The sequence below is a fragment of the Protopterus annectens genome, chromosome 13.part0 (genome assembly GCF_019279795.1).
Source record: "Protopterus annectens isolate FY-2018-M chromosome 13.part0, PAN1.0, whole genome shotgun sequence".
NCBI classification, from domain to species: Eukaryota; Metazoa; Chordata; order Ceratodontiformes; family Protopteridae; genus Protopterus; species Protopterus annectens.
In genome coordinates, this window is record NC_056747.1 from 1,211,998,809 (window position 1) to 1,212,016,308 (window position 17,500).

Below are 17,500 nucleotides of genomic sequence, written 5' to 3' on the forward strand. Positions count from 1 at the left end.
TAAATATGTTAAGCATATACGGTATATTCTTATAGCCAAGATCCAAACTGTTGTTCCTGACACAAATATTTGGAGGAAATTATCAATATTAAGTATACCAAACTCGCTCATTCAGGAAGATAATTTATTTATACTAAGTACATGTTTTTCATTGCTTAAATTATATATTTCACAAATTTAAACTTAAAATTCCTTAATTAGAACAATGTTACAGATTTGACACACAAATATTTAAACTCCAAAATTGTCTCACAGCTTAGTACAATTTTACAATGTATTTCTGAGGTCAAGGACCTCAGATGAGATCACTATAGGCCTTGCTCCAGTCAGCTGTGGTATGGTACTCCATTATCACTGAACCATAAGTTCAGCCTCTTTTTTAAACTAACAAGGACAGTTTATTCCATCGAATCTGCATGCTCTAGTTAAAAAAAATGCTCCTTGTTTTGAATTTACTATCCCTAGCTTAACCAAATTAGTTTTATTCCTAGTATTTTTTTCATAGATGATAAAATTCAGCCACAAAGTTCTACACATCATCTCATTTTTAAACATTTATATACCAACATCAAATCACCGCTATACAGCTTCTAAAACATAGAGTACAGTTTCAGTTTTTAGGATCACATTGATGTCAATTATAGCAGGATCCCACATAACTGCCAGAAATTTTTACAAATATTAAAAAAAAATGTTATGAACAGGTACAGAGGGAGCAAATCAGTCATACAGTCTAGGTTTTATAGGCAACAATGTAATTGTTTAACTCTAACAGTATATTATTCTTTTGTAAGAATAGCTGTCTATGTTTTAACAGATTGCAACAACATACATTGTATATAAGGAATAGGGTTGTTTATGTGCTCCAGCGGTGGTATAGGGAGATTAAGCCCTGACTGCAGCTCAGGCAACCTGGGTTTAGTTAGTAAGCAATGGGAGATTCCATGGACATTTCCTGTGATGATCTGTGGTGCAGGCTGGGGACACCAGACTAGAAGCCATGGGTCAAAGTGGGGAATAGGCTGGAGACAAGGCTGAGCCGCTGAAGGGGAGGGGCAGTACACCTCTTGTCCCTAGCGCACACCCTCCCCTCAGACATGCAACATGGGTGCAATGGGAGGAGGGATGCAACAGGGCCATAAAATTGATCCCCCAGAAGATGGGAATATCCGTATCACAGGACACCTTCACTTTCCTCATTGATCCCAGCTCTAGGGTCAGGTCTGTGAGGTTAAGGAGGAAGTTGGCAGACCTGGTGATGGATGTGGGGCAGTGGGCAGGGAGCTGTAAGATGATGCAAAATGAAGAAAAATCTTCAAATGAAAAAAAAAAAAGAAATGAGCTGTTTATTGGAGAAGTTTCTGTTGTTGTTATTTGTATATAGTTCCTGTTTGATTGTTTGGTAAGATAGATTATGTTACATTTTGCGTTTTGGCTTTGTTCAGTTTTGTTACATGCATTTCTATATTATGGTTCTTGTAAGCTTTAATAAATTGCATTTTCAAAAAGAAAATGATTTTGTGTAAAACCCAGTTATTAGTCTTTTCTCCAACTAATTGTGACATGGGCGTGAGTGAGAAAGGACACAGGGACTAGGAGTATGAGATGCTCATTCTGAGACATGTCTAGTCATAATCTTGTAATCATAACTTGGTGTATTTGAAACAGAAGACAAGATTTTTTTACAAGATACTGCCAGATTATTTTTGTGAATTTGCAATAATTTGAAGTTTCATGGCCAGTTTATTTTTTTGTATTGGTCCAGCTTTCATAAAATCAAACTGGAACATGGAAATGAGCAGTAATGCTGCAATGTAGTACGGGAAATGTAGAAATGAGCAGTAATGCTGCCAGACCTCTCAACCAATCGGGGACAAATTTCAAGAGAATCAGGGACAAGTCAAGAAAAAATCAGGGACACTTTTAAAATATTAGTGCTATTAACTTGAAACATTGACAGGATCAGAGCATATGAATTAATACACATTTTCTGAAGTAAAAGAAGTCTATAACTCTTAATTATTGTCATTATTCATTAAGTGTAATTCACCACCTTTCCTCCAAAAGTCACTAGTTTTAGGAGGGATTAAGAGGGACAGAGCTAAAATTTGAGTCAAAATCAGGGACAGTTGAGAGGTATGAATGCTGCAGTCTAGTATGGGAAATGTATTTTGTTTATAATTTCTGGGAAACAGTGATTTGCAGATGTGTATTTCTCTCTGAAGTATGCTAACTCTATATATTATAAACAAGATATAACAAAGTCTAAAATGCTTTATATTGTTACCATGTGATTTTGAATGCTATTGGAAGTAACTCTGGAAATAGGATTGATGTTTTGTATTCAGTATGACACTTGATGGAATAATTCTAACCTGTAAAGTGGGGCCAGTATGTGATGTAAAAAGAAAAGTCTTTTGGCATCCTGAAAAACACTATGAAAATTTATATAAAATATGCAGTTGCTTTAATTGAATTGGCAGCAAAGATATGCAAGGCAAAAAGCATTTACAAAATCTGCAATTTTTTCAGTAAAGATACAGCAAAGACATGACTAGTGGTGGGTTATACAGTACATATAATTGTTTTTCATCCTGTAAAATGCAGCAGAGCTTTCTAAACTGAAACTCTTACACTGTAGTAGAGCTTACATCTCTTAAAAAAACTGCTACTTCCCTTCACAAAACTATCACAAAGGGTTCCACATGCAAAGCAGAAACCACTGACTTCACTATTTACCAAGGTCTTGGGGTTGTGTAGGGGCATGTACAGTCCAAATGTTTACAGTAACAGAATGGGAGGAGGGACAAGAGAGAAAGTTAGCAGAAATGGCACCACTGTAATAGGGGGTTGCCCTGAAATACCAGCTGCTCCAAATTACCACAAGGGCCTGTCGCTTTTCCTGGTTGTGGGAAAGAGACCATTGCTTAGTGGGATACTATATCAGACATAAGTATTTTATGCTTCAAATTGTTACAAAGGATAAATACTTGCTTGGCAAGTACTACTTCAGCTGGAGTCATGAAAGGGACACCTTTTTAGGTGCCAGTTGTCTGAGTTCATTTGGACTGGAAAGGGGCAGAGAAACAAGCAGGTGGCAGTATCTGATGATGTTCCTGAAAATGTGTTAATAAGAAATGATTCTGATGAGCAGCCAGATATGGAGGCAGCTATGTAGGGAAGGTAGCTGGGGCAGACCTAGTCAATGCCCATACTTCCAACATACTAGTGATGTGGCTATTTCAAGGAAAAAAAAGCTACATAATAGTAACAAGCCTGAATCTGAGCCACAGCTGTCACAAGATACTGGGTTTCCTTTGAAAGGGACTACTTCAGATGAAGAACTACATAGTAACAGCAAGCCTAAATCTGAGCCACAGCTGTCAAAGGACACTAGAAATTGCCTGGAAATGGAACTGGGAAGGATCACCCTTTGTTCCCATTTTACAGGACTTGAGGGAGGCAGTCAAAAAGGCTCCCAATTCCCAAGAGCAAGGAGAGTCTGTATAATGAGACAGCAGGTTACCACACACAGTAGAGAACATTCTAGAAGTGGTACAGCAGTTGGTGGTCCTACGGACCTACCATTAAGTACATCTAACCAAAGTCCTTAAGATTTCTTTTTTAAGCCTCATAAGCATAAAGTGAACAAAACTGATTATGCAAGCTCTCTGTTTGCCAGGTATTTGGAATGAAGTAAGGGAGTACTGCAAGACATGTTACCAGTGTCAAAAGGCTGGCAAGACAGAAGATAAATCCAAGGCTACTTTGGTGCCTTTCAATTTTTTTGAGGATTCATTTTAAAGAGTAGTCATGGCTACAGTAAGGTCCCTTGGTACCACAGGTAAGTGTTATATCTTGGTAGTGATAGAGATAGACAATACTACTATGTACCTTTACACTGGCTTTTGGCTCTGTTGAGGCAGAAAATGTGCAAATACAAGCTTTTCAGTGGGGGGCTTTCTTTGGGAATTACTGACATATACAGATGATGATTTCACATCAGATCTGCTGATCTGTTGGTGGAAGTGCTGGGGGAGGGTTAAAGCAGCAAAAGACCACCCCTACTACTCACAAACAGTCTGGTAGATAGCACAGTTTAAGAGCAGAGTTAAACCTAACAGCATTAACAGACCAGTTTATTTGGGAGTGGGACACTTGTGAACAAGTATTGCCACATTCAATGTATGTTCATTAATAGGATGCAGTTTGGAATTGGATGACATGATGATAAGAAGGGGGATGGATATCCTAAGTATCCAAGAGATGAGATGGAAGGGCAGTGCAGAAAAGCCACTTGGCTTGGGATCCAGACTCTACTACTCAGGAGGGGACATGCTAGAAATGGTGTGGGAATTCTGGTGAGGGAGAGGTTTCAGAAGACAGTGAGGGATGTCACCAGAATTAATGACAGATTCATGGCAATCAGACTTCAGCCTAATGATAGGGCAGTATTCATAAGCTCTGCCTATGCCCCACAGCAGTGTTGTGATAGTGAGGATAAGAGTACATTCAGACAGCAGTTGCAGGACATACTTGATAAATCAAGACAGCACAAATTGGAGTTAATAATGGGTGACTTGACTCACATATTGGGACAGACAGACCAGGATATGAGGACTGCCAGGGTCCATGTGGGAGGAACAACAGAAATAAGAGAGGAGAGGCCATTCTAGACTTCTGTCTGGCAAATGGCTTGATAGTAGCCAGTGCACATGGTTCAGAAAGAGAGAGAGAGTCACAAGATCACATACAAGAGTGGCCAACATGCAACTCAGGTAGACTTTCTCCTAGTAAGGAAAGGGCACTGGAGTAGACTCAGCGATTGCAAAGTCACCCCCAGTGAAACAGTCTGCCCACAGCATAAACGACTGGTTGCCACAATCAGCTGCAAACAGTGGTCAGAGAAAGCTCTAAGGTCAACAGAGACCAGGCTGAAGACCTGGGAGTTGACTGGACAGAAAGCACAAAGGAATTACACAGGGCTCTAGTACCTTAAGAAGAGGAGGAAATAGGTAGAGCTCAAGAATGGCAACACCTCAAAATGGCATGTGTGAGGAGTACAGAACAGATATGTGGCCATGCTAGGTATGGAAATAAGGTACATACAGAAAGCTGGTGTTGGAATGCAGAAGTCTAGGAAGTCCTCAAAAGAAAGACAGAGTGCAGGAAAGAGTGTGAGGCAGGAAAGACAGACCAGGCTAGGAAGGAATACTGAGTGGCTAACAAAGAGTCTAAGAGAACAGTTGCAATAGCAAAGAACATAGCATAAGAGGCACTCTATCAGCTCTGGAAAGTAAGTCAGTATGTGGCACAAAGAAACTATATCAGGTTGCAAGGCGAAGACAGTAAGATTAAGAAGATATTCAGACACCCTTCATAAGAGATGCCAGCAACAACCTGCTCATCAGTCCACATGACATCTAAATGACATAGGAGTACTTCCAGCAGCTTCCAAATGAAGAAAACCCCCACAGAAGCTGTACTTCCCCAAACACAGCCTACAATGAAAGAAGAGGAGGAGCCCACCACAGAAAAATTAAGATCACTAAAGGAAATTAAATCAGTGAAAGCAGCAGGCTCAGATGAGGACACAGCAGATATGATAAAGATGCTGGGTAAGATAGGGGAGAAATGGTTCCTGAGGGTACAGCAGTGTGGAGAGAAAGGCTATCCCAGATGACTGGAGAATAAGCATACTTGTGCCTGTGTACAAGAACAGAGAGGACATTCACAACTGTGGGCACTTCAGAGGTAACAAAACTCCTTAACATTGCATGAAAGTTATTGAAAGGGTGATAAACAAATATGTAGAGTAGTAGAAAATAAGATGAGAGATGAGCAGCTCAGATTCAGATCAGGGTGCAGAAAACTGACCCAATATTTGCAGTGAGACAGACAGTTGAGAAGAAGCTGGAGATGAGAAGGAGTCCAACTGCGTATTCTTAGATTTGGAGAAAGCATATGACAAGCTCCCAATAAACCTGATTTGGAAAGTCCTGCAGTGGTTCAAAGCCCTAGAAAAAAATGGTAGAATTACAACAGTCTATGTACAAGGGCCCAATGACTCAAGTATGAAAAGTGTTTGTTCTCACAGAGGGGTTCCCAGTGGGAGTGGGTGTGCACCAGGATTCAGCTGTGAGCCCACCGCTATTCATACTGGTGATGGTTCACACTGGCAAACAGACTGGAGATGACAGATCAACAAAGTTGCTGTATGCTGATGATGTGGCATTACAGGTGGACTCTGAGCAAGAACTTCTGCAAAGGACAGGGGAACAGAATGCAAAACTAAAGGCACATGGGATGAAACTAAGTAAAGATAAGAAAACTGTAATGGAAGCAATTGGTGGCATTCAGAAGACACTGAGAATTAAGACAGAAGGGAAAATAGTGGAACAGGTTAACAGCTTCAATTATCTGGGAGGGGTGGCTGAGGAGAAGAGAAGTCTGAATGAGGAGGTCAAAGCTAGAATCCATGGGGCTGTAGCTAACTGGCACAGTGTATCAGGTATACTATGTGACAGAAGAATGCCAAAGAAGCTGAAAATTAACTCATTAAACCTGACTACCGTCTCATAGTGCCCCTGTGCTTAACACCAAGCATGCTGTGAGACGGTAGGAATTTGCATGTTGTTACACCAGAGTGCCTTATACCAGCGCAAGTAACTTTGCAGTCATATTTTAGCTCCACTCTAGAATATTAAGTTGAAAAAGTAACTGAACTTTGTCAGTTACCTTGTCAACTTAAGTTTCAGTGTGGAGTTTCATGGTGTTCATATCTGACTTTAATGAAAAAATCATCTTGCAATGCACCCTGTATTTTCCTCTCAACAGCAAGCTGATTTAGTATGTTTTTCATCAAATAAGTGGTGGCAGCCAATGGGAGTCACCTCCACACCCTGACTCTGTTCTGTCCAAATAAATAGAGGGTCCTACAGTAGATATTCCCTTTCTTTTTCTGGATTTTGTGGAATTTACTACTGTATCCCTCTATTTATCGTGCCATTTGGGTAAAATTGTCACGGTCTGGAAAGAAAAAGCTGCAACTGAGATCCATTTGTGTTGCTGAAAAACTCTGACTCAATTTAGCAGCCAATTTCCACCTCTGAGCCTGCCTAATTCTTCAGTAAGGTAAGATGGTTTCATTCCACAGCTTTGGTCCATTTTTTTTAATAAAGTTGTGGTTTTCTGACAAATTACTGGCAAAGACTGAAGTTAGAAAATTATGACAGTTATTTCTGTGGCAGACTTCATATCCTTTCTAATATAGCTGCTAGGCAAAACTTGTTATTTTATCAACTTTCAGTTTGTATGAACAATATTTAAAAATGATCCCTAGTTTCATCCAGGTTTCTTGCTCTAAGAGGTTGAGAGGTGTGCTTAAAAAAAAAAAAAAAAAAAGGAATCCGGTCACTAATTATGATGCCCCCCTGCATTCATGTTGGTTTACTTTGAGTACTCCATTTTACTTACAGATGACAAAATTAAAGAGATAGCTGGAGATGTTCCATGCTTTAATTTTAGGGAAAAGAATCTTTAAAGATGCTTCTGTGCTATCCAGATAAGATTAGGCGGTATGATTATACTAATGAGGTCTACCGTACTTATCCGTGTGAGAAATGTAAGTTTTGTGTCCATGTAGATATCATGAGTAGTCTTGTACATCCTGATTTGGATACTAGGTTCTAGGTTAGGGCGAGTTGTGACATCAGTGATCTTGTTTGTTTGGCATACTGTAAAGTATGCACCTCATTTTACATAGGTAACGAATAGGACCCAAAAGGAACGAATTAGGCAACATTTATTTTAGATTCTAAGGTGGAATAAATACAATCATGTGGCAAGACGTAGAAGAAAAGAGGATTCAACATATGTTTAAAGTTTTTAGTCAGTGATACAACCTTTGTTACTTCACATATTGGCGGGAACGCTACCAAAAAACTCTGAATTGCACTGGATTATTAAAATGAGATCAGATGGGGGTCTGCCTTAATGGCTATGTTTAAAACCCATTTTAAAAGCACACAGGTTACGTAGGACATAAATAATGAATTGCTCTTATTTTTAATGTTGTTTTTATATTATTTACTTTTTATTTTTTTTGGTACTGCGGTGGTGGTGCTGCAGTAGCGTTGTCTCCTCACAGTAAGATGTCCTGTTTGATTCTCAGCTAGAGCATCTTTTGTGTGGAGACATGCATGAATGGGCGTACCTTCGTAGAAGGTTGTGCGTCAGGGCTGGCAACTCGGCACGTAAAAATCTACTGCCAATCATTAGCGGACTGGAGTTCCACTGTGGCGACCCCTAACTGGGAAAATCCAAAAGACACAACAACAACTTTTTATTTTTTTGATTTATATGTTCTTAACTGATGTTTGTGCATGGCCCTTTAAATGACAGTATTGGCTATATCTAATACTTTGTAGCGGGGATTTTCTTTGCCGTGACTGGGTATGTTTTTTTTTTTTTTTTTTGAATCCTTGGAGTTGATTGAAACTGGATACAATATAATGTATTATCTAGGTATTGAATAAAATGATCTGAAGAAGCGATTGTTTTTATTGCAAAACTGCTTACCGTTTTAAATAAATTAAAGTTTTTATTTGTTGCAGCTGCCATGTATCAGTGCCCATTTTTATTTTCATTTTGAAATGATTAATGTAGTCAGTCCTCCGATTGAAATGCTTTGGGAGTTTTATGAAAAAAAAAAGTCAGTTTATACATTTTAAAGGGCACTCTATACACTTCACAGCACACAAGATGTCATTAATATGTTCATATACATATATACAGATGTGTGTGTGTGCACGTCACTGACTTCCTGTAATTTTACTTGAGAAGTTTCAAGCATATCCAGACAGACTCGACTAACCTTAATGCAATGCATCTTACTACAGAAATGTAAATACTTCACGTCTTTGGCTGCAAGCACTGTACTCTAAATGAAATGGACTGTATTGCTCTGTACAAATTTTTACATAAAAAAAAACTATAAATAGTTTACATATCCTCAGCCAGAGTGATAGTAGTCATACCTCTGCTAGAATGTCTGAGTCTATGATGGGACTATAAAATATGTGCTTCTTTTAATGTTGGTTTAGAGCTTTTCTCCTATGGCCTAAGTTGAAAATGAGCTTTGTTTATGACTTAGGTTATGGAAATTATGATTTTTTTTCATATTTTGATAAAGGACTTTGCTAGGGAGCATGTCACTGTGCTGAGTAATACTTCATTTTCAAGACAGTGTTAGTCCTTACAACATAATAAAAGAACTGTGCCTGTGGGCTGTACACATGTACAGATATCACAGTTTGTTTAGGATTTAAGTTATGAAAATTATGACATTATTTCATAATTTGGTAAATAACTTTGCTAGGGAACTTGTCAACATATTAAGTAATACCTCATTTTGAAGACAGTATTACTCCTTACAACATCATAAAAGAATTGTGTTTGTATGCTGTACACATATACAGATATCAGTTTTTTTTAGGACTAAGGTTATGAAAATTACATTTTTCCATATTTTAGTAAATGACTTTACTAAGGAAAGATGTCAATGTGCTAAGTAATACCTCATTTTGAAGACAGTATTAGTCATTACAACATGGTAAAAGAACCGTGCCTGTGTGTTGTACACATGTACATTCTTTAAGGCTTATGTTATGGAAATTATGATTTGTTTTATATTTTGGTAACTAACTTTAAGAGGATGCATGTCAATGTGCCAAGTAATACCTCATTTTGAAGCAATTATTACTTATTGCACCATGGTAAAAAACTGTGTCTGTATGCTGCACACATGTACAGATATGACAGTTTAGTCTTGTAAGATTATGAAAATTATACATTTGCCATATTTGTCATTATGATGCTCATATCTTTGCAAGGGAGCATGGTGAAAACACAAACGATGCATCACTTTGAAGCTAACATTGAGCCACATAACGTGTATACTGATATGTAGCCTCTGTTACAGGTGATTAGATATTATGCTTTGTTTATCAATTATGAGAAATATATTAATCATATTTCTGTGAATATCTCCGTAAAGGAGCATCACGCAGTAATGGTTAAGGTATCATTTTAAAGCTGACATTCATCCAAACAAATTAATTACAAATTGTATGGGTTTACTTGGTACATTCACCAATATATTGTGATTTGTTTTACCAAAAGGGTAAAAAAATATGCATAATATCAGCATTCGTTGGCAAATATTTAATAATGACTTAGGTATGTACTATCAACATTTATGCTGTTGGAAAGGTCAATGTCTTCTGAACAACTTTTGCATTTACATTTTTAGTCTAGCTGTTATGGTTAAAGAGTTATGAACCTTTTTTTCTGTATGGTATTACAAATAGATTATCTGAAAATGAGCTCAGGCTGCACTGTTGTTCCCATGGTGGAAGTAAGCAGGCAGCATTTTCTGAGCTGCTCCGGAGTGAATAAGTTAAGGTGTACAAAACAAGTGGTGCAACTAGTACTACTGTATGGTACAGAAACCTGGGCAGTACAGGCAGAACAGCTGAGGAAGCTGGAAGGGATAGAAATGAAGTGCCTGAGACAAGCGGTAAGATGCACACTGTGGAGCATGAAGAAATGTGAACATAAGAGCAGAAGCCAAAGTAGCTCCAATTGTAGAAATGGTCAAAGAGAACAAATTATGGTGGTTTGGGCACGTGCAGGAAAAACATTAGACAATCTGGTGAAGAACTGGGACAGACAGGAAGAAAACAGGAAACAAAGACATCCAGCAAAGAGGTGGATGGATTGTGTGAGAGAAGGTCTGTGACAGTCAGGCATGAGTGTCAAAGAATGCAGGAGTGTGGCATTTACTAAGGAGAGATGGCAACAGTTGACATGGCACCCCCAGCCCATGTAGAAAATGGGACAATTGGGTTGATGATAGTGATTTAATTGGGAGTGAGACACATACCTGCCCCATTTCCTCTGTACATATAGAAGGGCACCTTATGGTCATATAGTGAGGGGGGCTCTAGATTTAATTTTTGATGAATGGGAGGGTGAGTGTAATTCCCACATGGAGTCTGTTGTGGAGTATACCCTGAACTAAAGGAAACAGGCTTAGAGATCTTGTGGAGTTGGCATAGGTTTACATAGGCCAGCACAACAGCAAAAAAGGTCTGGAATGACCAGGCAGCCACAGGCCAAGAAAACACAAGAAGACAAATGGTGATGGTGCTGATTCATGTTTAACAGAATAGGCTACAGGCAGAATGGATAGGTCCTTTCACTGTTGTAAGAAAAGTAAGCAAAATTAATTATGTTGTAGAGTTGGCAGGCAGGAGGCAAGAACACAAGTTCTTCCATGTTACTATGATGCTTTACACCATGACAGAAAGACACTGCTACTTAGTATCTGCAGTGGGTAACAGGAGGAACTTGATAATGAGCTTGTTGATGACCTACTCAATGAAGCTTGGTCTGATACCTCTGGATGAGGTAAAACTTTCACAGCACCTATCTTCTATTCAGACTCATTACATCTGTGCAGCACTACAAACATTTGGATATATTTTCACTGCTAAGCCAAGGTGTACCCCAACTAGTCAAGCACCATATGGACACTGGAGTTCAATGGCCAATTAAATAGACTCCTTACAGAGTGCCTGAGTGAGTCAAGAAAGCCATGTGAGAGGAACTGCAGGAGATGTTGAATTTGGGAGTAATCCAGGAATTGAACAGTCCTTGGGCTTTAGTGTTAGTGCTGGTGTCAGGTTCTGTATACACCACAGGAAACCAGTCACAAGGAGTTAGGTACTTATCCCACTGGCTAGGAAGGATGAAATCTTGCAACAATTGCATGGGGCCAATTATCTATCACTAACATGAGTAAAGGTTTTTAAAGCTCTTTTGCTCCACTGCCCTCCAATTATCCATCCCTCTCTTGACCAAGTAGACCATTCATTTCCCATCACTGGAGTAAGGGAGGTGTCAATGAGGACATGTCCCTAACCTCTGTGGGTTACAGAACCCCTGAAGACTGACACATCAACTCTCCAAGCCAGCTTTCTCACGTGATTTCCATCAGGGAGTCTACCATGGGAATGAGTGCCTGGACATGCACCCAGTCCCATCCCCCCAAACAGAGGCAAGCTGGCAAACCCACCTCACTCCTCTCTTCCTCTTGCCCACTCAAAGAGGCACCTAAGCTACAGTTTGAAGTTGGGACACATGGAACACAACCAATACTTTATACTGCCATGACAATGAAGCTGGATTCACTAAGAATAACCAACATGCACCCTTAAGGGACACAGCAGGGGAGAGGTCAGTTTTTGGTACCCCTTCAGAGTTGTATAAATTTTAGTAAAATGTTCTTTGAGACAAAATAATTCCTCAGTAACTTTCTAGGTGCTGGTAGACTGCATCTTGGCATTAGGTGGTGACTATGTTCTTGTTATATAGATGGCATTGCAATCTATAGTCAGTCTTGGCAGGGACATCTTCACAATATTAGGGATGTGCTGATGAAATAAAGGACTGGTTAACTGTCAAGGCAAAAAAATGCTGGGATGGAATGGTAAAAGTGTCTTAGCTTGAGCATCGGATGAATAGTGAAACAAGTAAAATGCCAAACCAAACAGAACAAGTCCAAAACCACAAAGGAGGCAGTGAATTGAAGAAATCCAAACCAAACCAAATGAAAGAAATCCAAACCAAGGCAAAAAATTTGCCTCTGTGCATATAAACTTACTTTGTTTAAGAAATGCCAAGAGTCTCTAATATACGATGTTTCGTTGCCCAACAGGGGTCCCAAAACAGCATCAATAACCAAAGACACACCTTCAGTAATAGAATGTGGAGAGGAAACAATGGGCCTAAATGGGGGATCTAATAAACACTTGTGAGATTTAGGAATACCAAAAATAACACCAATCCTAGCTTCATGTACTACACAGAACTCAAACTTCAAAACTGATGTCTCCTGACATTAAAGCTTCATATAAATGGTAATGAATCAAACGCTGCCTTCGTAGAATCTCATGAAGAGTAATTTCTTCATATTCATCTAAATTGTTTAAAATTTCTAACATCTTAGTTTTGTATTTGTCCTGCTCCAGCCAGAATCTGCTAAGGTGGATGCTACTTCGGCATGGCCTACCCTTTGTTACCAAAAAGCAGGCAAGGACAATCCTCGGGAGAGTGGAGTATTATAAGAACTTCATCCATTGCTATAGCACAATATCCATACCTCTTACATCCCTTAAAAGAAAGTTGAAACAACCAAATAAGGTCATTTGGACATTAATCTGTGAGTAGGCATTCTAAAAGCTCAAGGAAGAATTGAGCACAACCCTTATACTAACCAGTCCTGATTACAGTCAACAGTTTGTTAAATGCTACAAAACATGCCCTGGCTTTACTAAACTTCTGTGCAGGACTAGTTTAGTCCTGCACGGAACCACCCATTTAGGAGCAGAATGAAGGCATGCTGGCCGAGCTACTAGGCCTACATGGAGCATGTACGAGTGCAGGGGCATGTCTGAGAGCAAAGCTCTCAGTATAAACACGCCCCTGCAATGTCAAACAGCAGAAGCTGTTAAGAAATGAGTGAGATCACTCACAGGTGTCCTCATATACCCACTAACAGACTCCCATGTGTACAAGAGCAACAGGACATATAAATTAAAAGAAAAAAAAATCTATATCTTTTAAAACACCAATTAAAGCTAACCGTAGGTGTGCGGGTGTGCCCATTGCTTAGCTACAGTTAATGTAGCTGAAAATAGCAAAAGGATAAAAAGCAGGATATGTGCAACTGAAGCAGTAGAGCAATATTGTGGTGGGCAGAGCATTCACCTCATGAGCAGTCAATCCCAGTTTGAGTCCCACTGCAGTACATTCCATTTCCATGTCAAATACTGTTATGATCAATATATTTAGTTATATAACCTAATAAATAACATATATGTGTGAACTGGAGTAGTAAGCAGTGTAATGAATGATAACCCCATACACTTGCCAAATCCACCACCCTCCCAAGAACCAGTAGACTATTACTGTCGAAAATAGAACAGTAGTAAGGATAAATAAGCACGACTAAGCAGGTGCAAGACTGTCTGCATGATGGGAAGCAGTGCTTATACAGAGTAAGCAATAGTGAGGCTAACCATGCATAAGCAGATGTCACCGTAAGTTAGCAGTGCTTACCATCGCACAAACCCGCTAACAGCAGCGTAAAAGTGCTTCAACCACTCCATATCCAACAGGCCTCGTTTTGGCCAACAGCAAATTAGACAGTCCCTGCAAGGCTCGAACCCAGGAGCCTGCATACCATAGGCAATGTGATTTACCACTAAGCCACAACAGATATACATAACTCTGACTTTTCCACAAACAAAGCATCCAGCAATACCATTCAACATTACAATACATGTAGATAAATATGTAGATGTGTATGTGTGTGTGTGTGCGTGCGTGCGTGCGTGCGTGCGTGTGTGTGTGTATATATATATATATATATATATATATATATATATATAAAACTAAATAGATATATACCTTTCCCTCACTGTAGTACATATGTATACATATATAGACATACATATATATAAATATCTACATATACATATGCAGACATCCATACATCTATATGTCATTAGATATACATACAGCAATATATATGTATGTAACCCAAATATTATAGCATTTTTGGGTTCCCGTCATTACACCAATTCATCAAGACAGGGCACATATGTTCTCAGACTACAAGGTTGGGAAAACCTGATGATCCATGGGTTGAGACAATATACATGATGGGTCCCAAGAAGTGGAGAGTGGGCAGTGTGCAGTGGTGTGGCTAGACCCAACCTGCACCCAGAGAAAGAATGATTGCTGCGGAGGAGGAGCAGGTGGGGGGGACGATGGGTATGAAATTATGGGTCGAGGCGTGCTGGTGTTGGATGGAGCGGTTCTAATCTGACCACCTCATGGATGTAAGTAATAGTGTGAATTGGGCAGAGCATTCGCCTAATGCGCAGGCATTCCCGGTTCGAGTCCCACTGCAGCACAGTCTATTTTACATGGCAAAGCTCATTATAACCACTGTTGTTGCAGCAAAACCCACTAAATAACACACATTTATGAACTACAGTACTGCAGGAAATACACACGTGAAGTGTCAGTATCATAATGAATGAGGCACTATTAAGCAGGTTTAAGCACAAATAAGCATTTGTAAGCACTCAAAAGCGTGTTTAAGTGCATCTGCCCAGGGATAAGCACTGCCTACACTGATTAAGCCATATGGAAGCTAACTGAGTAGAAGAAAGTGTGACTGGAAGTTAGCAGTGCTTACCTCCGCACAAACAAGAGCACACCCTCTTATGACTACTTTAAAGTGTCTTGCTCACTCTGTATCCAACGGACAATGTTCTGCCCAGAAACAAAATCAACAGCCTCTGCAAGGCTCGAAGCCAGGACCCTGCACACCATACACAAAGTAATTTACCACTAAGCCATGGCAGATATACATAACCCTGATGTGTTCACAAACATAGCATCCAGCAATACAATTCAACATTACAGGGCATATAGCTATACATGTAGATGTGTGTGTGTGTGTGTGTGTGTGTGTGTGTGTGTGTATATATATATATATATATATATATATATATATATATATATATATATATAGATATATATATATATATATAAATAACTAAATAGATATATACCTCTCCCACTCTGTATTACATGTGTGTGTGTATATATATATATATATATATATATATATATACACACACACACACACACACACATACATACATACATATATAAATATCCACATGTAGATATATACATTTGCAGGCATCCATACATCCATATGTTGTTAGATATATATATATATATATATATATATATATATCTATGTGTGTGTGTGTGTGTGTCTATATACACAGATATATATCTATATATGATACAGCACATAAGAATGACATATAAGACCACAGGCACCACCAATGGGGGTGAGGGGGCTCAATCAACGTATGTTGTTTTATTGGCCATTTTGGGTCAATTCCAAACTCCTTGAGTCCCCTCTCTTAAAACCCTCTTTTGCATGTTTTTGCGCGTAGCACAGCATCGGGCAGTGCCGCTTAATGAGGTTTAAAGTATTCCCGGCTCCACAAAGTCTGCTCTTCACTTTTTCCCTTAGAACTGTTCCAAATCTCAAAGTAAGCACTCTATTTTCCTTCTAAAACCCAACAGTAGCTAGGATACGTGTCTTATAAGTAAGCACTAATAAACTAAAGCACTACACCCTCTTATACTCCCCTTAAGTACTTGGCTCCCTATTGGTCCTTTTTGATCAAGTCAAAAAGTAATTCCTTATACTATTCTGGCATGTCCAAAAGTCAGTTTCAGGTTTACTCTCCAGTCCAGCTGGTGAATATGGGAATCTTGAGGCAATGTTACAACTGCCTTATGTACACAGACCACCCTCTCCTCTTCCAAACAAGCTTAAATATATGTGAGAGATGCAACTGTATAGCCAAACTGGAGGCTGAGCTCTCTCAACATAATACTGGCATGGTCAGTCTGGAGGACAAGGTAATCACACACATCACAAATCCAGTCTCACATAGACCTATTGCAACAGCAAACCAAACACATAAACACACAAAAACATACTCGGAGGCTCTAAATAAAAATCTGCCCAAGCAACAGAGACCACCAAAGCAGACATCCAAGCAACTGCTACCCCACAACAATACCCACGTATCACATAGTTCACAAAGTCAGTGTGCCACACAGTCACAGCCCTTAAGGCTAAACAACACACCTAATACACTTGTAATAGGTGACTCTATTGTCAGACACACTGATGTCCCTCTCACCAGGCTGAACAAGGAGAAGGTCACTGTAAGCTGCCGGTCGGGTGCCAGGATCCGCCACATAACACAAGCACTCAGGTCACTCCAAAGCAAGTACAAATATGACTTAGTCATTGTCCATGCTGGTGTGAATGACCTGAGACGTACCTCCCTGGATTACATGAAAAGAGACATAGAGGAGCTCTCTGATCATGTGGCCCAGGCCGGTATGACCCTGACCTTGAGTAGCATCTTACCCTCACCAAGAATGATACCACAGTATAAAGACAAAATGATAAATTTCAACAATTGGCTAAAGTATTGGTGTCACTCAAAGGGGATCCAGTGTCTGTCAGCCTGGGATGACATTCTTGACAAGCCACATTGCTTCGCTAGGGATGGCTTGCACCTGTCACCACTGGGTTTTCAAATACTGGCCAAGGCTCTTGCCACCCCCATAGTGCCTTTTTTAGGCAAGGCTCAAAAGACAAACCCACCTCCTTAGACAACACAAGGAAAAAGAAACTAAGGGTAATGCTGCTCAATGCCAGAAGTCTAAACCTCAAGATGCACGCACTCGAGGCTCTCCTCAGTATGGAGAATATCAATATCTGTGCAGTAACAGAAACCTGGTTCAAGGCTCCTGAGAGCAC